Consider the following 23,024-nt stretch of genomic DNA (forward strand, 5'->3'; position numbering starts at 1 on the left):
ACTAAAACACAAACTAAACCTATAAATAAGTTAAATTCACTTAATTAAAAATATTCTTAGGGGGCTGGAATTGTGGCTCAGTGGTAGAGCACTTGCCTAGCATGTGTTAGGCACTAGGTTCAATTCTCAGCACTCATAAAAATAAATGAATAAAATAAATATCCCATGAACATCTAAAAAATTTTTTAAAAATACTCATAGATCTTGTAAAAAAATAAATGCCAATACTCAAAGACAGAACTTCAATAAAGTTAAAAAAAAAAAAAATTAATGCTGCCTTTTAGTTTTTAAATGTCAAACATAGGCCAGGGCTGTAGCTCAATGGTCAAGCACTCATGTGGCATGCTCAATGTCCTAGGTTCAGTTCTCAGCACTGCAAAGAAAAAAGTCAGACACAGTGGGATTCATGTCAGAAAGTATTAAATGGGTCAGAGGATCATTTTACATTCCTAAAGTATAAAATTTACAATTATGGTGTCAATTTTATGTTCTGAACATTCACTAAAATAAAGCCCATATTGTTAAAAATCCAGAACAACAAAGACTTAACAAATTTAGCCATTTCCAAGAAGATGAGGAAACACTTAACACAGACTCCCTTTTCTTGTTTATCTTGCAGTATTGATTAGAAAATCTAACCAGTACAATAAATAAAGCTAACATAATGGGTAGCAAATGTTGCACCCCACAGAAAATAGTTTCATTTACAATGGTAAAGAAAAATTGTGAAAATGCCCAAGGAAAATTTCAAATCCCACAATAAAGATATATTTGTCTTACTACAGTGCCAAAAAGAGACTAAAGACTAAATTATCAAGATTCTCTAACATTTTCAAAATTTAACCTTTCTCCTGAATAATCACTGAATCAAAGACAAAATTGAAATTACAAAAGTATTTGTACGATGAAACATGAAAAAATAAGAAATGAAATACCCTACAGAAAGTAAAAAGGGGTAAAGAGGACCACTGTAGAAAATAAGCAAAATACTTGATAAATATGATAAATAAATTCAAGTAGGCTCTTGGACAAGCCTCCCAAGGACAGAGCAGACAAGGATCATCCACTCAACCAGGCACCCAGGAGTTTCCCAGGCAAGTACGAAACGCCAACACAGAGTCACTTCATGCTACTCAGACAGCTCCAAAGCACCAGAAAAGGATGTGACAGACTAATAGAATCCTGATAGAAAACTGAACAAGAACCAAGAAAATGGAAAAGGCTAGTATGTACTACTACCCACACCAAAAGACAGGAGGAGGAAAAATAGTAGGACCAACAGAAACCTAAAAAGGTACCTGATAAAACTGTCAATAACTGCATATAAGACACAAAGAAAAAAAAGTAAAAAAAAAAAAAAAAAATACCCATGTCATATCAAAAGCAATGAAAAACTTGCCCTGAAAAACCCTCAGGGGTGACTATTAAAGCCAGAAAAGGAAAGGAGTTTGATGGTCCTTATCAGAGAAGACTGTTCTGGAAGTTCTAACCAATACAGATACAGTAAGAAAAAGATTTGAAAGCTCAATTAATGAAAAAGAGAATGCAGAAGAATTATTTTCAGGTAGTTGGTCTGTCTACACAGAAAATGAAGTGGTTTTTGTTTGCCATGCTGGGAATTGAACCCAGGGCCTTGCGCATGATAGGGAAGTACTCTGCCACTAAGCTATATTCTCAGCCCCAGAAAACAAGTTTTTTTTTTAAAAAAGCAGTATCAGAATGAGATACTTCAGAAAAGCAAAAAGTTATAGAAAACATACAAAAAATATTACATGAACTCACATGATCTCACCTTTTTTAAAGAATTGAGTGTGCACATGTGCAGTTGTGCTAAGGAAACAGATGGCTGCATCCCATGTAGTTTACATGGCAATCTCTACAAAGTGGGACTACAGGTGTGTTTCTTTTGGTACTGGCGATTTAACCCAAGGGTGCTTCACCACTGAGACACATCCCCAGGCCGTTTTTATTTTTTATTTTGAGACAGGGTCTTACTAAGTTGCATAGAACCTTGCTAAATTGCTGAAGCTGGCCTCAAACTCCTCAAACTTGCAATCCTCCTGCCTCAGACTCCTGAGTTGCTGGAATTACAGGCATGCACCACTACACCTGGCTAGATGTTTTTTGGGTTCATCTGTGTTTTCTAAATTCTAGTTACATTCCTCCCATTGTACCAGGAAGCAAAATGAGCAGTTCAATTCTAAGCACCTATGTAGGGTAAATAAGTTCAGAACAGAAAAGAATGCAAAGTAAGTAAAAGACTAAACTTGGACAAATATAGGAAAAAATAATTTAATTCTTCAGAAATACCTGCGCATTTGAAATATCTAATTTTATTAATGTAATCTCTGATTTATGTTTCCTATTTAATAATAATCTCTAAATATGTTTCGGGGGGGGGCCTTTCACTTATGGTGATTACCTGCTTGTACCTGTCCAAACGAATTTTACATATTGACACTTCATTGCCCCTACTATTATTAAAAAAAAAAAAAAAAAGAGTAAAACAAAAGGATATTTAGAGCTAGGCATGGTGGTAGACGCCTGTAATCCCAGGGGATCAGGAGGCTAAGGCAGGAGGATCTTGAATTCAAAGCCAGCCTCAGCAACAGTGAGGCACTAAGCAACTCAGTGAGACCCTGTCTCTAAATAAAATACAAAATTGGGCTGGGAATGTGGTTCAGTGGTCAAGTGCCCGGAGTTCATTCCCCGGTGCCTCCCCCAAAAAAAGTTACTTAGGGTTACCAACTGGACAAAAACTACTCTGATGCTGTAATCAATAAGGGGGACAGCTGTTCAAAAGAATCAAGTGCATTAACCAACAGCACCCTCTAGTGTTAAAAGATCAACTTGGCATGTGGCAAAGGTAAATCCTAAGAAAATTTTTTAAGAAAATCTATTTTGGAAAATTTCAAACATACAGAAAAGTAGAATTAAAACACATTTTTATTTCAAACCCAAATTATTTCTGATTATTGATTTTCTACTCATGTGGACACTTCTATGTTTCATTAACAAGAGATGAGCCATTCTCTCTCAATAATTCAACTAATAAACACTTGATTTTTAAGTACAGAACAGAACCAAATAAGGCAACATTTCCCAGCTTCCCTTGCGGATAGATGTAGCCAGCTTTGCCCAGTGGAGCATGAGCAGAATCATCATGCCCTCCCCTTCCTGCGTTTCTCTTCCCCCTGCTGTAGGAAACAAATATTAGACCATGTTAAAGAACTGATTCTCTCAAGATTAAGAAAAAAGGGGCAGATTATGTGAGAAAGAAGCTTCTGTCAGACTTGTTAAACGGGTTTCTTTTCATTATTTGGATACATTAGAGCAGCCAGAACTACAGCCAAAACACACACACACACACAGATGCACATTTTTAAAATGAAGAATTCTGGTTGGAGATTTAGCTCCACACTACAGGGATTATCCTCCATGCATGAAGCCCTGGATTCCATCTCCCAGCACTAAACATGAACACACATGCACACGTGCGCGAGGATAACAGAAAAAGAAACCCAAAAATTCAAAAACAAAAGCAAAAAGATTTTATATTTAAGTAACCTATAATGTGCACATTTCAAAAATGAATCTGGGGCTGGGGATATAGCTCAGTGGTAGAGTACTGCCTTACATGAACAAGGCCCCGGGTTCAATCCCCAGCACCACAAAAAAAAAAAAAAAAAAAAAATCTGACAAAACCACATAGAGAAAAAAATCTGAAGAAAGCACTGGAAAGACAATAATATTTGGAATGACACAAGTTACCAAATTTTCAAAAGGAAACAGATCAGTACATATTCAAACCTGGGGAAGGAGTGGTGGGGTTGAAGTTATTTTCCTTCAGAAGGACCAAACAAAGTTCATGATAAGGTAAGTGTCTGTGTGAGATGAATAAATTCATTGTTCCCCTTGGCTATCAGATTTATTAAACTGGCCTCTTTGGCAGACATTTAAAGGTTAGCCACTCATCCAGAATCTCCAGGCATGACTCGGAATGTGTGCTAACAAGCACCCATCAGAATTCTGGCAATGAGGTGAAACCAAAGTTCACTCGACTTTGTCAATGCACCGTCAAGACTGCCTCCTTTGCACTTGAGGCTCCTTCTAGCACCCACCAGAAGCCTCAACGAGTGTAGTAAAGAAACAGCACTGCACTAGGAGTCCAGAACTCCTCTCTAGACCACATGTGGGGGGGTAATCACAGCAAAATCATTAACCAGTGGGCAAAAAATGTCTCGCTCTGCAAAAGAAGGGTGTTACCACACATTTGTGGGTTTCACACTTCTGTTTTTAGTAATGGAACAAGCATCCTCAAATTAATCTGACTCAAAGCCTGGAGAAGAGGGGGAAAAAAAAAAAATCATACAAGTAGGTGGATGGTGTCATTAAAATGAAGACTTACCACACTTCACTGCAAAAGTTTTAATCCATATTTTCCAGAAATACCAAAAAGTACAACCAGTGAATCAAAGACTTAATAATTTAATGAAATTACTCTCAGAATAAAAATACATTTATCACATCTTCTAACCTACAAATATTAAGCTATACTAAGATGCATCTTTATCATTATTTGGTTACCCTAACACAATGCTCTGATTTTGAGCAGAAGAAAAGATCGTTCTAGAGCAAGAAAAGCAAAAATCAGTTACCTTAAATCATTTAAAAAATATAATCTGATCTTAAAACTTAATTCTTTGAATTAAAGGAATTATATAACACAAAGAAAAACAGCCAACACAATACCAAGTGCTGACAAGGACAGAAAGTAACAGACTTTCAGTCATTCCTGGTATGTGTGTAAAAATGGTGCAATTACTTTGGAAAACTGGTCATTTCTCACCAAATTAAATAGACCTTTATCCTAAGGTCTAGCAATACAACTTCTGGGGATCTACCTGGTGAAATGAAATCCTATACGTAAACATTTATCGTGGCTCTATTTATAACAGCCAACACCAGGAAGTGATATACACCTTCAGTCTATGCATGGACAAACCCTTGCACATCCCTATTAAAACAGCATACAGCCAAGCCTGGTGGTGCACACCTGTAATCCCAGTAGCTGGGGAGGATGGAGCAGGAGGACTGCCAAATTCAAAGCCAGCCTCAGCAACTTGGCACAACCCCAAGCAACTTAGTGAGACCCTATCTCAAAATAAAAAAATAAAATAAAATGGGCTTGGGATGTGGCTCAGTGGGTAAGTGACCCGGGTTCAATTCCTGGTACCATATATATGTATGTATTTCATACCCATCAGATAAGGCCAGAGTAAGTTTAATGATACCAAGTGTTGGCAAGGCTGTGGGCAAACAGGAATTCTCCCCGTTTGTTGCTGGAAATTTAAACTGGTTCAAACACCTGGGAGAAGAATTTGGTAACACACAGTAGGCTGAAGAGGGGTGCGCCATGCTCCAGCAAGGCCATGCCTCAACACGTTCTGCCCCGCAGACACTCCCCCAGGTAAGGTCAGTCATCACGTTCATCACACTGCTGTTCTTAATAACACAACTAAGGCTGCAGCAGGACAATCCGGAAGTTATGACATATTTAAGCAATGGAATAAAGTGAGCAGTTATAGTATATGACCTCTAGTCGCTTAGGCCAACATGACTTGAAAACCATCACTCATACTCCATAGTGATTAAGTAGACTGCAGAACATACACCCCGTGAGGTCTTTTATTTATGGTACATTGGTTTATAGATGTGTAAACATGTATCACAGAAGGAAAAACATGAACTGCAAAGTTACCTCTGAGAAGAAAGGGAGGGGATAGGATTAACCAAGTTACCAAAAGGGTACCTGAAATGCTTTATTTTCTTTAAAAAGAAAAAAACTGAAGCAAAAATGACAACATGCTTTGACTAATATTAGATCTGGGTACTTGGCCCAAGTGTTCATTTTTTCATTTTCTTTATATTTGTAAATTTCACAATTAGAAATAAACAAAAACTTCTGAAGACTATCTCTACAATGACACATGGTAGCAACTCACCTGTAATCCCAGCTACTCAGGAGGCTGAGGTAGGAGGATCCTAAATTCAAGGCCAATCTCAGCAACATACTGAGACTTTGTCTCAGAGAAAGGTTATCTCTAGAAGGATCCACAAAAACCAATGAAGTAGCTGCCTCCAGTAAAGGGAACTGGAATCACATAGAAGGGAGATCTAATATGCCTGTTTCACACAGCCTTTTGAATTTTATTCCTTTATCTATTTATATCCTTTACCTATTATTTTAATAAATTCAATGCCCTCTTCACTTCTAATCCCACTTTCGGGGGGGGTCCTCTAAAGTATTCTTACTAAGATTAGGAAATACCACTGAAGACAGGGGATTCTGGTCCTGACTGCTGTGAAGAAGCCCTACCATCTGGGCAGTGAGACTTAACCTCCCACTTCCAAGGGTCATACCACTTCTAAAATCCCATCGTCCATGAAATCACAGACATTTCCCCAAAAGCCAGAGACCAGAAGTTCTCACTGTGCCACAGCAGCGATAGCAGCTCCACGTTACCTATGTAGGAAAATGTTCAGAATCTGTTACAACAGACCCTCTTCGGTGACTGCCTCATCCTCCATGGATCAGAGTGGGTAGAGATGTGCACAGATAGAGAGCCACCATCAGTCAACATACCAGGAGGCAGGAGGGCAGGGAGTTGGGGGAGCACTTATCAGATGGTTTGTTTTCTTAATGAACTAAGAAGTGGAGGTCACAGTTGAGTCTAAGGAGGCTAAGTATGGAACTGGACAGAAGAGGCTGTGGAGGAAGGAAAAGGATAAGTAAAAGGATCTGACCAGAAGATAAGGACAAAATTCAAGGTCCATTTGAGCCTAAAACTCAAATTACTAACAGAGAAAGCTGCTTTGTTACCTGGCTTCTTTCCAGCTGAGTTCAACCAACAACAAATAACAACAACAAAAAAAAAACCGACCAAAAAAATTAAGCAGAACTGAATCACTGAGGAAGCTTGACAATCCCAAGGGTAGCTCAGAGTAAACAAAGTACAAAGCTGCTAAAATAACTGTCCCGTGACTACCTACAGAGCCAACAGCAGGCAAGAGGGGCCAGGAAGGTAAAGCTAGAGAGCACCAAAGGGCATGAGGAACAGGACTGCTGGAGGAGAGGAATGAGAGGTACAAAGGACACGAGGGGTGCAGAAAGGACTCTCTCAACTTGAAATCTCCAAGGAGTCATCTGGGAGATGACAAGGCCCAGGGGAGCAGAGCTGAACTGGATGTGAAGCTTCCTATGAAAGAGAAAGTGAAGGGACACAGAGGTCCAGAGGCTACATGAACCTACAACTCAGGCTGGAAGACTCAGCAGAAAGAAAGTGACAAGCCAGGAGTCAACATTCGAGGAGGATAAAATATGGCCAGGAAGTGGGCAAATGACAGTGAAAAATCTAAAGGAAGGTTTCACAGAAGACGGGTGCAGTCTTCAAAACTGACAAGCGTGGGTGAACTGAGGTTGGAAGACTGGTCTGCTGTTCTCTCCACCTGGCATCACTGTGACCCCTGAATTCCTAGTCATAGTTAATATCAAAGCGTAGCAAATCCTTTTCAGGCTCCTCAAAATCCACATCACACACTATACCCTTTGGTGTTCCCTCAAAGCAATGACCACCATTCACACCCACTATCCTTCCTTATCCAGATCTATATTCTTGAGTTCATGAAGTGAGGAATTCACATTTTCTGAATCTATGGTTCCTAAGTTGTGGCTAGCAAAAAATAATACTTTGTAAAGGAATACCTAAAAGTGTGTTGGGCAAGTCACAAAGTCAAGAATGCAGGCTCTGTGGCACACTGGCCTCAGGGCACCTCAGTTACACAGCCTTAGAAGTAATCTGCTTGGATCCAAGAACTGCCAAGACTGTCGAGACTCATTTTTTAGTTTAATGAGACTCTCACTCTATTGCTGATGGGAATATGATCAGGTGTGAGCTTTCCTATAAGAAAAATGTGAAAAATCATAAAAAGAGCACAAAATTAAATTGTACCCCTTATCATTCACTCAAATTATAAAATTACCAAATTATTTTTAATGTTCCTTTAGCAGAGAAGCACATGAAATGGAAGTAATAATGGGCAAAATGTTCCTAGGAGGTCACTTAACATCGTCAATCAAAAGCTCGAAAAATATACATAGGCTCTGACTCAGCAATTTCACTCTTGAAGCAATTTATCCTAATAAACTAATTAAATCAGGTTCAAATTTTTCATTATGAGAGTGTCTGCTAAAGTACTGCTTAGAATAATCCAAAACCAAAAGGGAAAACATTATTGTCTCAATTTTTTTCTTTTTTCTTTTTCCTTTTTGCAGTGCTGGGGATTGAACTCAGGTCCTTGCACATGCTAGGCAAACACTACCACTGAACCATATCTCCAGTCCCTGTATTCTCAAAAAGAATATCATGGGGATTAAAATACTGTTAAGATCAGTACTTTGACATGGCAATGCGTTGAGGGTATCCCTGAGAAAGGCAAAAGGCAAGTGGTAACACCCATTGCAATGAATGGACATATATACATGCAGAAAAGGGGGAAACAGCTGGCCATGGTAGTGTACACCCTGAGTCCCAGTGACTCAGGAGGCTGAGACAGGAAGATTCCAAGTTCGAGGCCAGCCTCAGGAACTTAGCAAGACCCTATCTCAAAACAAAAAAATAAAAGGCTGGAGATGCAGCTCAGTGGTAAACCACCCCTGGGTTCTATCTCTAATAACAAAGAAAAGGGAGAAACACCAAAATGGAAAGTGATTATCTCCAGATGATATTCTTTTCCTATGTTCTTGTTTTTCTACAATGTGTATGAATCACTTTCATAATTTTCAAAATTATGAAAAACAATTTTTAAAATTATGAAAAGCATTGCCTAAAGATAATACTGAAACCCTAAACTTCAACTTGTCTAAAACTAAAAGCTATGGAACATATTTGTGATACTTGGGTTTAAAAAAACTGCTAAACATATGTTAACTTAAAATATGTTAAAAAAATTTGTTCTCAAGCCAGGGTGGAGGGGATTCAATTCACCTGTTGTACCAGTTCAGAAGTTTTTTTCCAGGAAATATAAAAATTTCTAAAATTGAAAGGAAAAATATGAGGAAAGAGAAGATGTGGGGGCATCACTTGTCTATGAGTATGCCTTATTCCGCAGTTCCTGAAACAGAGTGGCCTATATTATAAAATATTCCCAAATCCCACAGCCTAGAAGTTAAAAACATTACTGAGTGGTAGATTTCCTGGTGCACATTAGCTACTATAATAAATTTCATCTGTTTCTTTTTATTTTATTTAATATAACTCCTAAAAAATTACCTGTGTGACTCCTATTATAATCGTATAGGACAGTGCACTGGCCTCAAGAAAGTGGATTCAAGAAATGGGAAAAGAAAATGCCACTTCAGAGCACACAACCACGGTCATCATGCTGAGCATGAGAACTTCTGATAACTTGATTTCTCTCTCTCTCTCTCTCTCTCTCTCTCTCTCTCTCACACACACACACACACACACACACACACAGACACACACAGTGACATGGCCATGTATCTTGGCCCAAACACTGAAACAAATCCTATAATTGATATTCTACACAATTAGCTCTGCAACCTGCATGGAAGAGAACAGCTGCTGTGACCTAAATTTTCACATATGCAGAACTGGGAGAAAGAAGGAAGGAGCCAGACATGAGCGAGGCTGAAGCAGAAAGCCATGTGCCAACAACAAGCATAAGCTGAAAGGTCAAAAGAGCTAGACTCAGGGGCTCTTTGCTGGAAGACCAAAACTAGCATAAGAAATCTAAATAAAACAGAGCACACAAGGTAAACACTGCTCAAATCCAGAAAGGCTTTATAACTACCAAATTGTAGGTTCCAGTTTGTAATGACAAACTCAAAATAAAATAATACCTGTATTTAAAAAGGATTATCATTAGAATGGAACAATTTATTGGTGACATTTTTCCATACCACACAGAAAGGCAGCAAATGACTTAGACAACTTATAACCAGTTGGTCTTAATCCAACACTAACTTGCCGATTTAAAAAAAAAATCCAATTGAAAAAGTCAGAGTATTCTAATCTACTTGGAATCTCTTTCATGGTAACCGTTACACAACCATTCCATCTTCTTTTCTTCCTTCTTATGTAAGCTCTATAATCACCACCAGTGTTTACAGAGGTTTTTGAAACTGCCCAATTTATCCAGTAAATATTTAATTCTCTTGTTGCTATGAATCACACCATAAACAATATGACATTTTTATATAACATGTTTAGTAATGAGAAAGTAAGACAGTGAAGTCAACAGCACAGAGTCTATAAACCAAGAACACCAGAATTACCAGGGAGGCCTCTAGGAAATTAGGCACCAATAAAATGAGAATTTTTTTCCTTACTGCTCAAAGCTTTTGACTGAGCTTATATCCAATTCCCTCTACATCTGTGATAGTTGTAGCAACTTCTAAAATGCACCTGGATCAGGCTCTGGGCACTAAGTAGAACAGGTGTTCTCAGCTATAAAAGCCAGGTACCAAACTGACACCTGTGTGTTCTTGATGAAAAAGATGAAAGGTCTTCTCTTTTCTCAGTTTAAAAAGATAGTTTAGGATCTGTACTGACAATCTGAAAGCAAATGGAATGAAACCAACAGTTTGACTAGTTTCCTGACTCAGACAATGGTCTAAGATGGAAATGGACACACTGGAAGCAATTTGCCTGCCAACTGAACACATAGGAACAATGGGTAAATAACAGAAGAAACATATAGTAACCACAGAGTTGCTCATGAAAGCTCAGGAAAACAGAACTCCAGGCTTGAAATCATCAGAAATGGCTTTGAGAAGTGGGACTTGAGGTCAGTGTTGCAAGACAGTCAGAGCCTTACAGGGAGATCCAAAGAAAGGCAGATATATAATGAGTTGCCAAAAACAGAAAACACCAGCCTTACTATGGCACACAGGGTGAAGTGGAGGAGAAAATTTCTCCACTTTGACAAGAAGTCCTCACTTATTTCTTCAAAATCGCTCCCTCTATACATTTTTTCAAAAGATCAAAGGAGAATCAAAATTCAGACTAAATGCAGCACAGCTTTAGGAAACATGAGCTTCAGGGCAGGTGATGAGAGCAGAAAGTTCACTGCAAGATCACCTCAAGATGGAAGATCAAGAGGCACAGTGGTGCACACCAGCCGCCCCAGTGACTAGTGAAGTTAAGGCAAGAGGATTTAAAGTTCAAGACCAGTCCTGGCAAACGTGGTGAGACCTTGACTAAAAATGGAAAATGAAAAGGGCTGGGTGTAGAGTTCCATGGTACAGAGCTTCATAACATGTGCAAGGCCCTGGGTTCCAACCCTAGCACCACACACAAAAGAGGGTACTGGGTTAAACTAACCCAAGGACAGCTGTCACTGGATATCTGCTGGGGACTGGTTCCAGCCCACTCTTCCCAATACTAAAAATTCTTGGATGTTCGAGGTCCTATATAAATGACATGGTGCTTGCATGCAACATACACATATGGATCCTGAGTATTTTAAATCATTTCTAGATACTTATCATACCTAACACAATGTAAATGCTATGTGAACAGTTACACTGTACTGTTTAGGGAATGAGGACAAGAAAAAAAGTCTGTACATAGTACAGATGCAGTGATTCAATCTGCTGTTGGTTAAATTCACAGAGGCCGAATTCAGGGACACTGAAGGCCAATTATCTAAGGACCATGACAACGAAGACAATGGAAAAGACAAAAAAATGGATGAATTTCAAAGAAACAGGTAAAGATCTGGTGTCAAAGAAAAGAACAAAGATGCCCCCTCCAGAAGTATGTAAGGTCTGGGGTGTAGCTCAGTGGTAGAGTGCTTGCCTAGCATGCTTGAGGCCCTGGGTTCAATCCCCAGCACCACCAAAATAACCAGCCAACCAAAACCCCTAGGAACAGAAAAAGTAATGAAATGGGCATGATGAGGCAAATCAAAAAAGAGTATGGACGTGCTGAATCCAAGTGGGTAAGGAGGACACCTGATAAGTGCCCACCAAAGATCCCCAGATATAGTGAAAAGAGCTCTATAAAACAGCAGCAAGGAAAGAGCTTTGAAATCTAAAGGTGGTAACTGAAACTCTGAGAGTTGGAAACCATTTAATTTGCAGGTATCCCTAGACAAAACTCTTGCTCTCACATCCATCATCATTAATAAATGTTTTAAAGAATGTAACATAGGTACTTTGATGACAATGGCTTTTTTTTTGTTTGTTTGTTTGTTCTGTTTTTTTGTTTGTTTGTTTTGTTTTTTTGCGGTGCTGGGGATCGAACCCAGGGCCTTGTGCTTGCGAGGCAAACACTCTACCAACTGAGCTATCTCCCCAGCCCGATGACAATGGCTTAAGGAAAAAAAAAAAAAAAAAAAAAAAAAAAAAAACCAGGACACAAAGGGGAAAAAAAAAAAAAAAAAGAATGAAAACAAATATACAAAAATGTTCATAGTGGAAGGAACAAGAATATTTTTTTTCTTCCTAATTTTTGGAATATACCAAGTTTGGTTCTGTTCCTTTTTTTCTTTTTAATAGTAAACATAGACTTCTTTTACTAGAAGGTAATAATAAAGTTCTTTCTAAAAAAGGAAATGATCCATTTTATGTACTAATGAAAGCTTTCATAGATGTATACCTAAAAAGTGGGTTTCACTATATGTAAAAGTAAATAAATAAAAATAACCTTGACATAACATTTTACACACCCTGCTGAATAAATTCGATTAGGACAAGATAAAGCATCAGACCCAATAACAATAGGAGTGTCATTTCTTGTAGCTTTTGTGTAGGACAATTCGGCAATATCTATTAAAAGTTTTAAGTTATATGCACTGCACCCAACAATCTTAGCAAGAAGAAAGTTATTGCAATATTGTTTATAAGAGGGAAAAAAATTTAAATAACCAAAAGTGTCCACTGAGTTTTGGGATAAGGGAGAGGTAGAGGAAAAGAGAGGAAAAAAAGAAGAATGCTCCCTAGCAATGTATATGTGCTTAGTCTCATTAACTAAATTGCATATTGCCTGGAAAAGTGTGAAGGAACATTAACTTGCTTTACTCCAGGGTCCTCATGTGTGACCCTGATCAAAGACCCAACTGCAGTAGGCACTCAACAAAGGTCTGCTGACAAAAAAAAAAAAAAACATGGGGAAAAAAATGAAAATATTTACCTCCTACCTTGTAATTAATATAAGTGGCAAGACTGTGCCTGTTCATTTTCTAGTTTAATCTACTTACATGGAATTTGGCCTAAAGAAGTCCATTACCTTATCATTAACATTAACCTAACAATTCATTATTCCCAGGTTATGCATTTAGACCATTCCTGACATGTACAAAGGGCGAGGTCAAGTACAAAAGGTTCTGATGATAAAGGGCTGTTAGCATAATTCTATCATGAAACACAGAACTGGGCATTGTGTTTTAGATCCACCTAAATGCTGTGGTACAGACCTGTCCATATGCTCTTCCCGTTACAAGTCACTGAGCTACATTTCCTTGTGCTGCCAATGTCCAAGCTCAAGGCCCATGAGAAGTCCTGGTTGATGAAGTCAAGTCCAAGCTAGAGAAAAGCAAATGACAAATTAAAATTAAAAGTAATCATAAACCAGGAGACACTCTGCATGAATGGAGTCTACACTCACTCACCATGTCCAGTCCTAGAACATACCCTATTACTTCTTCACTCTTGTTTTGCTATTTTGAACCCAGGGGCACTTTACCACTGAGCCACATCCCCAGACCTTTTAATTTTGAGACAGGATCTCAATAAGTTCCTGAGGCTGGCCTCGTACTTGCAATCCTCCTGCCTCTGCCTTCAGAGTTGCTGGATGACAGGTATGTGACACCATGCCAGGCTTGAAAATTCTCTAGATAAAATGTTTGAAAAAAATTGCTTGCAATGCTGTTACCCAGATAAAGCCAGTCTTTCTTTCACTTATGTACATCTACATAAATACCAGTGGTCTCACCAAGTTGCTCAGGCTGGTCTTGCAATTAGGATCCTCCTGCCTCGGTCTCCTAGTCACTGAGATTACAGGTATGCACCACTGCACTCAGCTATTACTTCTTGACTCTTAAAGAAAGTCTGTCTCTGAAGCACCAGCCCAATCTGACCTGGGTCACAAACTGCACTCTAGGTTCCTTTAAAAAAAAAAAAAAAAAAAGTCAACTCTCCAATTACACAAAATATTTTTGAAGAATGGTATTTTAGACACCTGTATAAAAAACAACTTTGCACTCAGTTGGGCTTTTTATCATGGATAATTTTTAAACTTCATATTCACTAGCACAGGGATTTGATTTAAAAGAAAAAGAAATTTAGACCTTTTTTAGTTTAAAAGCCAAGCATTCTGCTACATGTCACATATGCATCATTTCATTTTCCCAACAACCCTTCGGAGCTACCCCAGGTTCAAAGCCTCCTGGTCAAGTTTATGGGCTTAAAACAGAAAGTGGCAAACTGTAGGAGTTAGAGCCCACCAGAAGTACAAGGGGGCCCTCACCTTTAATTGCTGCTCTACATCATCTTAAATGCCACTGCAAATAGAAACTCAAGGTATTGTCTTTATGAGAAGAAAATAGACTCATTAATACATTGGGACAGTGCTTCTCAAAAAGCTGAAAACATTCTATTTCTGAAGCTGGGTTCCCAGCGGGTACACAGGTGTTCCTTTTATTATTCATTAAACGAACATGTTTTATACACTCTTGTACCTGCACACACATTTCACACAATAAAGACAACTCAGAGCCACACTCGGTGGGCTGTCTCAGGAACAGCTGGTGCTACCCCAGTCATGAGTACGGTCCTCCCAAGTGAAAAAAGATGCACAAGGCAACCAACAGTTTAGCCAGATTCTCAGTGGAAAATAGCTGTGCTGGGAATCTTTCAACTCTTACTACTAGTTCTTGGGTGAGTCGGCATTGGGCCCAGAGGCCCAGAGGTAAGTAAGTATTCAAATGCCAACAAACTTACACCAGTCCAGCCTTCAGTGAGCCCAGAGTGAGCCTGTATTTTCTTTTTTTTATTTTCTCCCAGAAACTAAACACTGGTCTTTCACTGACCACGGGGGGGGGGGGGAGAGGCTAACTTTCAGCTAAATAAACTGTAATAATGTATACTGTTCTTTGAAAAATGCACATTGCACAATATATATAGTATGATCCCACTTTTATTGAAAAGAATAATTACACAGTACATATTTGTGTACACAGGTAAGGGCTGGCAAAGATGCACATCAAGTTGCCTTGATGTGGGAGAGAGGAGTAGAAGAGATTGTTCAGTCTTCCCAATTTACTTTACACAATTCTGACAAGTTAGATTTTTCCAAATATACATACATATTTAACAACAAAGTTCCATGAGGGTAAAATTTCAAATAAAAAAAAAGTGTCACTTTAGCTGCAAATCTAGAAAAATTCTAAAAGACCACATGAAAATAACTCCTTAAAGCCTTATTTTTGGAAAGTATTTTTCTATGCTGGTTAGTAAGATGAGTGGAAAGACTTGGCCTCCTATTCCACTGAACAAGAATCTGAGACCAAAACACAGAACTAGGTCAGAAGTTCTAATACTGCAAAAATACAAATGCACTTTTGAGAAAGGAATCTTTGAGAAAGGAGTTAAGCAGGAGGAACCACTCTACAAACAAAAATAAGACTGGGTTATCAGTGAACAAGCACCCTTGAACTTATATCAGAGTACAGGCAGAATGCCCCTCCCCTTCATAGACGCGACCAGGCTCTGGAAACATGAAAACTTGACCTTCACACACAAGGCCACAGCACTGAGATCAAAGCCCAGGCCCCTAGACAGGCCAAAGGAACATCGCTGGGAGAACAAGGTCGGACACCTGACGGTTTCCCCCATGAAGGCTATGCTAAACTCACAAGCCGCTCACTCTGTTGCTTCATAATTAGGGTTTGTAAAAGTACTACAAGGTTAAGCATCTCCAATCCAAAAATCCAAAATCTGAAACTTTTGGCATGCAAATTCCACGTCATGAAACTTTAATGCACAAAATTATTTTAATATACTGTATAAAATTACCTTCAGGGACTGGGGGTGTTGCTCATTGGTAGAGCATGCACAAAGCCCTGGGTTTAATCCCTAGTATAAGAAAGAAAAATTACCTTCAGGCTCTATGTATAATGTATATATGAAACATAAATGAATTCTGTGTGTAGATTTGGGTTTCATTCCCAAGGTTTCTCACTATGTATATGTAAATATTAAAAAAAGAAATCTAAACACTTCCAGACTCAAGAATTTAGGGTAAGAGATATCCTACCTGAATATGCTGTGGTTTCCAGACTTTGATTTCATAGAGAAAATAAACAAAAATCACCAAAAATTTGGGAAAGAAATAATACCAAATTGCCATATTTGTCTTTTACCAAGTTACTTAACACCACCACTGACTTTCACCTAAATCTCTGAAAATGACTCTCATTTTCCTTAAAAAGGGATGTAAAATGTTTCAAAAACAGGAGGGAAAAAATCCCAGGGCCCATACCATCCACAGAGTGGCATCTCTGAGCTGTCAAATCACTGTTACCAATTCAGCAAAGGCCAAAAAAGTTGACCAACACCACCTCCTGATTTACAAAACAAGAACTAAAACGTATTTAATGCAAATTAGAAGTACTTCCTGTACCTGTCAAAGATACCTTTAGAAAACAAGGACAAACACAACACACTACCTACTCTTAATGCTTTTCTATTTAACAACACTGGGCACAGTGGCACATGCCTGTACTCCCAGTGACTCTGGAAGCTGAGACAGGAGGATCACAAGTTTGAGGTCAACCTCTGTAACTGAGTGAGGCCCTATTTCCAAAGAAAAAATAAAGTGCCCATGGGTTAAATTTCTAATACCAAAACACAACACAACACAGGTGTATACTTGGAACTCATGATGCAATTGGCAATTTTTTTAGGAAAACTATTTTTTGAAAACCTGAACAAGGCTGAGCTGGGTAGAGTTCTACAAGTGGTAGAGCAGTTGTCTAGCATGTATAAGCCCTGAGTTTGATCTGCAACGCTGCAAAAAAGAAAACTTGGACAAAAACAATAAGTAGAGAAAATTACAAAAGCAATGAAACAGCCTCAAAAAAGATGCAGGCTCAGACTAGTCTGCAAGTCAATTATTCCCCAACCTTCCAGGTAAGAAATGGGAAAGCTTCCCAATTTCCTCAGGAAAAACTGATAATAAAAGGGACAAAGCATAAGAGAAGGAAACTTCTCTTGTCATTTCTACTTCATTTAAAAAGAAACAAAAATTTTTGACATGAAAGAATGACAGCTGGTTCCAATCTTGAGTCCTTTGATCCATGTGTCTTCTTTTATGAACTCTAAGTGCCTTTTACCCATTTTTTTTTTTCAGTAGGTGTTGGAGTTTTAGGACCAAGAGCTCCTAAAGTTAACCCTTGGTTGTGGTGCCATTTGTTCATACCACTTGAAACAAAGGTCATTTTAAAAATATTTCTGAAGTCAAATCTAATCTCTTTCTGCAATTCCTCCTATCACTTCCACACTTAGGAGGTCACACCCCACTACAACAACAGAACAGTCATCATTTGCAGCTAGATGTTTTTGGTCAAAAATCACTTTAAGCCAGGTGCAGTGGTGCATGCCTGTAATGCAAGCAGCTTGGGAGGCTGTGACAGGAGGATCATAAGTTTGAGTCAACAACTTGGTGAGAACCTAAGCAACTTAGTGAGACCCTGTCACAAAATTTAAAAAAAAAAGGACTGGGAATGTGGTTCACTGGTTAAGCACCCTTATGTTTAATCCCCAGTATCAAAAAAATTTTTTAAATGTTTAACATCTATTCCTCTAAAAGTACACATCCAAAATCACTGTTTTATGAAAATCACCAGATAAGTATAACTGTATTCACTTTAGTTGCAAAACAAGTAAATGTCCGATATTTAAGGACTGCCTAAATAAACTAATATCAGGGTACTTTATAATAAAATGCTATCATCATTGTGTAGTTCACTGCTAATGACATGGGAAAACAGTCCCATGTTTTTTAGGACAGGGGCAGGGAAGGCAGAACATTTCCACTTTTATAAATACCACCTTGGTCAACAAGTCAGGCAAAGTAGGACACTTACCTAAGTATTGACTGTGACTATACCTAAGTATTGATTTCCAAAGGGTGTTAAGACTGCCATTCTGCTTTATATGTTACTAATGAACATGCATTATATTAGTGATTTTTTCAGTTTAAAATTCATAAATACATATATAGAACAAGTCACTAAAAATAATTATGCTCAAAGTTTAACTTGGCACAATTAATTATGTATCTTCAAAAAAATTAAAGATGTCTTTCCTTAGCATGTTTAATCCCATGTTTAAAATGGGATAATAAACTTCCAATTCTAGAAAGACAGGAGAGAGGAGAGGGGAGGAAATGGAGGCTTGGCCAATCCTAATTATGTGAAGGGTCTAAGAAGTAGTGCCCCAATTTTGCCAGGTGCAGGGGCACACACCTGTAATCCCAATGGCTCAGAAGGCTAAGGCAGGAGGATTACAAGTTCAAAGCCAGCCACACAACTTAGCAAGTCCCTCAGTAATTTAGTGAAACCCTGTCTCAAAATAAAAAATAAAGAGAGCTAGGAATGTGGCCCAGTGGTCAAGCACTCCTGGTTCGATCGCAAGAGGAGGGGGGGTGGGGAGGAGAAATTCCCCAATTTATATTACTGACAAAAATGACAAAAGTAGGGGCTGGGGATGTAGCTCAGTTGGTAGAGTGCTTGCCTAGCATGCACAAGGCCCTGGGTTCAATCCCCAGCACCACCACCAAAAAAAAAAAGACAAAAGTAAAAAAAAAAAAAAAGGTCCAATAGCAATTACCAGGGGTAATAAGTCACACTCAGTAACACAAATGGTTCTGCTTTCCCCTTAACTGTGCCTCTGCATATGAACAAGCACTTCAACTATGCTACAAAGGCTATTTTATGTGAACTAACCCCAGAACTTCCTAAAACCTTTTCCAAAATATCTTGGGGTACCACTGTGACCTGGGGTCAGAATCTTGAACTCAGAACTAGGAAGACCTGGAAATGGTTTTGCCTGAGTACCGGGCAGGCTGCTCCTCCCAGCTGCGCCCCCACATTCAATCCAGCACCATGCCCAGGGACTGCGACAGCACAGATGGGTAAAGGAATGAACACAAAGCTCAGAATCTGGCAGCCCCTCCCTCCATGGATAGTGGAGGGCACAGACAGGAAGGACTCACACGCAGCTGGAAGCAGCTCTAGAAACAGAACGCAGATGGGTCTCATTTCTCATTAAAAAGCGTCTGGAGGAAAATGCCATGGTGTGTACAGAGGGCGCTGAGCTCTGTGCCCCACCATACCAGACGCCAGGAAAGCTGCAAATGTTAACTTCCCTATACAACCTCAAGGAGTCAGAAAGACAAATGAGTCCTAAAACCTAGTTGAGACAAGTGTTTCCAGAGACCTGGAATACAAATGGAGGCTCATTTTTTAAATAACAAGCCTAAAGGATAACATTAAAAAGAGTTATTTAAGGCTGTCATCTAGGTCTGATGCAAAATTCTCAAAATTTTACTTTGTAATTCTAAACTGGAGCAAAACTAAGGAATTACAGCAAAAAAGCTCCATCAACCCAAAACAAACATTTTCTGCACCCAAAGGAACTAAACACCAGAAGTATCCAACTTAAAGCTTGAGTGGAAAATCGGTAAATGATACCTGGCACCTTTTCTTGCTATTTGGAATACCCAATCTCTGGAAGTTCTCATTTACTGAGACGATGATGCTGAAAAGTAATTAAGTTCAAGATTTTCTTTTTCCCCCCAATGTTCAAAGGTGTTAGCTAGCTATATCTATCATATTTTAGGACACAAGCAAATATGAAACATAAAAATTACTTTAAATAAAATCATGTGCTTAAGATTTTTATTCAGCCTTAAAAAATTCTTCTGAAACTTTAAGATATGAAAACTGAGACTCAATTTGAAAACTAAACCCAAGAAAAATGAACTACAAATAAAATTTATTTCCCCAATGAACCATAAAATAATTACAAGACAAAATGGGGGAAATATTTATAACATTTAAGAGTAATATCCTTGATATAAAAGAAACAAATCACAAGGAAAAAAGGTAAACAGGAGACTAGAAAAACTTATAAAGTAAATGAATGAGCTGAATAAAATATCAAAGGAATTATTTAAAAGGGTTCAAACTCACTAGTAATCAAAAGAAAAGCAAAATAAGGGCTGGGGTTGTGGCTCAGTGGTACAGCACTTGCCTGACATGTGTGAGACACTGGGTTTGACCTCAGCACCACACATCAATAAATGAATAAAATAAAGGTACATCAACAACTGAAAGAAAATATATTTTTTAAAAAAAGCAAAATAAACATGGTGAGTCTACTTTCTGCCCAAATGGGAAAAAGTGGAAAAAAAAAAAAAATGGCAGTAATTCACAGTACATTAACTTGAATGAAAGTAGGTGGTAGCGTCTATGTATGTTATATATGTTAAAGCCTTAAAGATACAAATAATGTCACTTTCAAAACTTTAATGAAATTACCAGAAAAGTGCACACAGATTTATACACAAGGCTGATTACCATTGTATTATGTCATTCACAGAAAAAAAAAAAAACATAAGCTATAGAGCCAACTAAAGAAGGATTCGTCAAGTAAACCATGATGCATTCAGCGCAAATGAGCTGTTAAAAATCATGATTTAAAGAACTATTTAATGATTCAGTCATGTTCCTAAGACACACTGCTAAGTAAAGACATTTAAAAAGCACCCATATGATCTTCATTTTGAAACAAATACAGATACACATTGTGTGTGTGTACATTCATACATATACAGAGAAATTTTACTTTCAAATATAACCAGAAGGGCTGGGGTTGTGGCTTGCCTAGCGTGGGGTTCAATCCTCAGCACATTAAAATAAATCAATAAAAGTTAAAAAATATATAGATAGATAAAACCAGGCGGGGGAGGGGGCAGGGGGGGACAAATACTCAATGAGTAAAATAAGCTACTTTCCACACAATATTTTTACCACAATCCTAATATTTCTTACTATCAGCAAGAAAGGATTGCCAGTCCCACTTTCAGGTATTTTTCTACTCTTAATTCTGAACAATTCTAACCAACAGTTTCAAGTATTTCAATAGTTACTCTAACCAATAGCCTCAGTGTTCTCTATATGACAATTCCTAAAAATAGCTGTGGATTTCCTGCATATTTTTCTCAATCCATTTCTGATTACAAAATTTGGCAAAGTACACAAAAGTTTCTGAGAAATGACACTCTCCAGGCACTCTGTTCTATCTTTGTTCTCTATGTAGAACAGGACAACTCTATACACCCACAGCGAAATCAAATGTAAAATCATTAAATTTCTTGGGAGAACGTCATCAGTGATCATATTAAGTAGAGAGAGTGCTCAACCAGACCTCTCAATACATGCATCACCAAAGATACAGGAGACTCTATAATTAGCAATGTGCATGCACATTTCCATCCCAACTTATGATCAGTCAACTATGCAAAGCTTTAAAAGTGGTAAATATCTGGGGTTAGCTCAGAGGTGGAGTATTAGTGTAGCATGCACAACACCCTAGGTTAGATCTCCAGCACCACAAAAAGTGGTAAATACCTCAGCTTTCACTGATTTTCTACAAGGGTTCTCAATCCTGGCTACACACTGAAATCACCCACAAGATGTGTAAAAACTCCAAAGCTCCGGTTGAACTTCTAATCAACTACACCTGTCTCAGGGTTGACAACAGGCATCCATAGTTTTTAAAAGTTCTCCAAATGAGCTGGGCATGCCTGTAATCGCAGCTACTTGGGAGGTTGAGGCAGGAGGATCACAAGTTAAGGGGTCAGTCTACACAAATCAGCAAGACCCTATCTCAAAATGAAAAAGGGCTGGGGAAGTACCTCAGAGGTAGAGTATACCTGTATTCAATCCCAATATTGCAAAAACAAAACAAAAAGTTCCCTAGATGATTCCAATCTACTATCAAAGTTGAAGACCACTGAGGGGCTCAGTCATACAGACCTCTATATAATCCCAGCAGCTGGGGAGGCCAAGGCAGGAGGATCACAAGTTCAAAGCCAGCTTAGTGAGGCCATAAGCAATTTAGTGAACCCTGTCTCGAAATAAAAATAAAATGGGCTGGGGATGTGGCTCAGTGGTTTAGCACTGGGTTCAATTCCCAGTACCAAAAAAAAAAAAAAAAGTTGAGGGCCACAGATTTTCAAGCATAATTTTCAAACATTAAATAATAAATGACTCATGAGAATATCAATTCAATGGGATGAATCCAGCAAATATTTATTTGTTCCTTTCAGATACACATGACAGAGTGTATTTTAACACATTATACACACACGGAGTATAACTTCCCATTCTTGTGGTTGTACATGATGTGGAATTACACTGGTCATGTATTCATATATGAATTTAGGAGGTTATGGCGGATTCATTCTACTGTCTTTCCTATTCGCAACCTCTCCCTTTCCTTCATTCCCCTTTATCTAATCCAATGAACTTCTAATTCTTCCCTCCCCACCTTATTGTGTATTAGTATCCGCATATCAGAGAAAACATTCAGGCTTTGGTTTTTTGGGATTGGCTTATTTCATTTAGCGTAACAGTCTCCAGTTCTATCCATTTATTAGCAAATGCCATAGTTTCATTCTTCTTTATGACTGAGTAATATTCCATTGTGTGTGTGTATGTATGCACATTTTTTTTACCCATTCATCTGTTGAAGGGCACGTGGGTTGGTTTCAGAGCTTAGCTACTGTGAAGCAATTATTTAATTTAAAAAATGAAATGGAACAGACTAGGCTAGAAGAAAATATCAGAATGCATTGCTCCTAGTGCACATAAATATTGTCTCATGAAATTTTTCAGTTAAAACTACATTATTCTTGGGGCTGAGAGTA

The 23,024-nt window shown here is 38.3% G+C and overlaps 1 protein-coding gene and 3 non-coding genes across 7 annotated transcripts in view; 2 read left to right on the forward strand and 2 right to left on the reverse strand.

Annotated features, from left to right (window-relative positions):
* The window catches only part of Slc23a2 (solute carrier family 23 member 2), a 107,379-nt gene that overhangs the window by 71,536 nt on the left and 12,819 nt on the right, over positions 1-23,024 (reverse strand). For 2 of the 4 annotated variants that reach the window (XM_047541274.1, XM_047541276.1), the window contains exon 2: positions 13,504-13,612. The exons of 1 other annotated variant lie outside the window; for it this stretch is intronic. The gene's annotated coding sequence lies outside the window, so the exon portion shown is untranslated. Of the gene's footprint in view, positions 1-13,503; positions 13,613-14,021; positions 14,194-23,024 lie in introns of all 4 variants that reach the window. One more of the 4 variants, XM_047541275.1, reaches the window with a different exon arrangement.
* Trnaa-agc (transfer RNA alanine (anticodon AGC)) lies at positions 11,857-11,927 on the forward strand. Its single transcript has one exon. It is a non-coding gene; the product is annotated as a tRNA-Ala (tRNA).
* On the reverse strand, positions 12,312-12,385 carry Trnaa-cgc (transfer RNA alanine (anticodon CGC)). The gene has a single exon. It is a non-coding gene; the product is annotated as a tRNA-Ala (tRNA).
* On the forward strand, positions 18,793-18,865 carry Trnaa-agc (transfer RNA alanine (anticodon AGC)). The gene has a single exon. It is a non-coding gene; the product is annotated as a tRNA-Ala (tRNA).

The sequence above is a fragment of the Sciurus carolinensis genome, chromosome 2 (genome assembly GCF_902686445.1).
Source record: "Sciurus carolinensis chromosome 2, mSciCar1.2, whole genome shotgun sequence".
NCBI classification, from domain to species: Eukaryota; Metazoa; Chordata; class Mammalia; order Rodentia; family Sciuridae; genus Sciurus; species Sciurus carolinensis.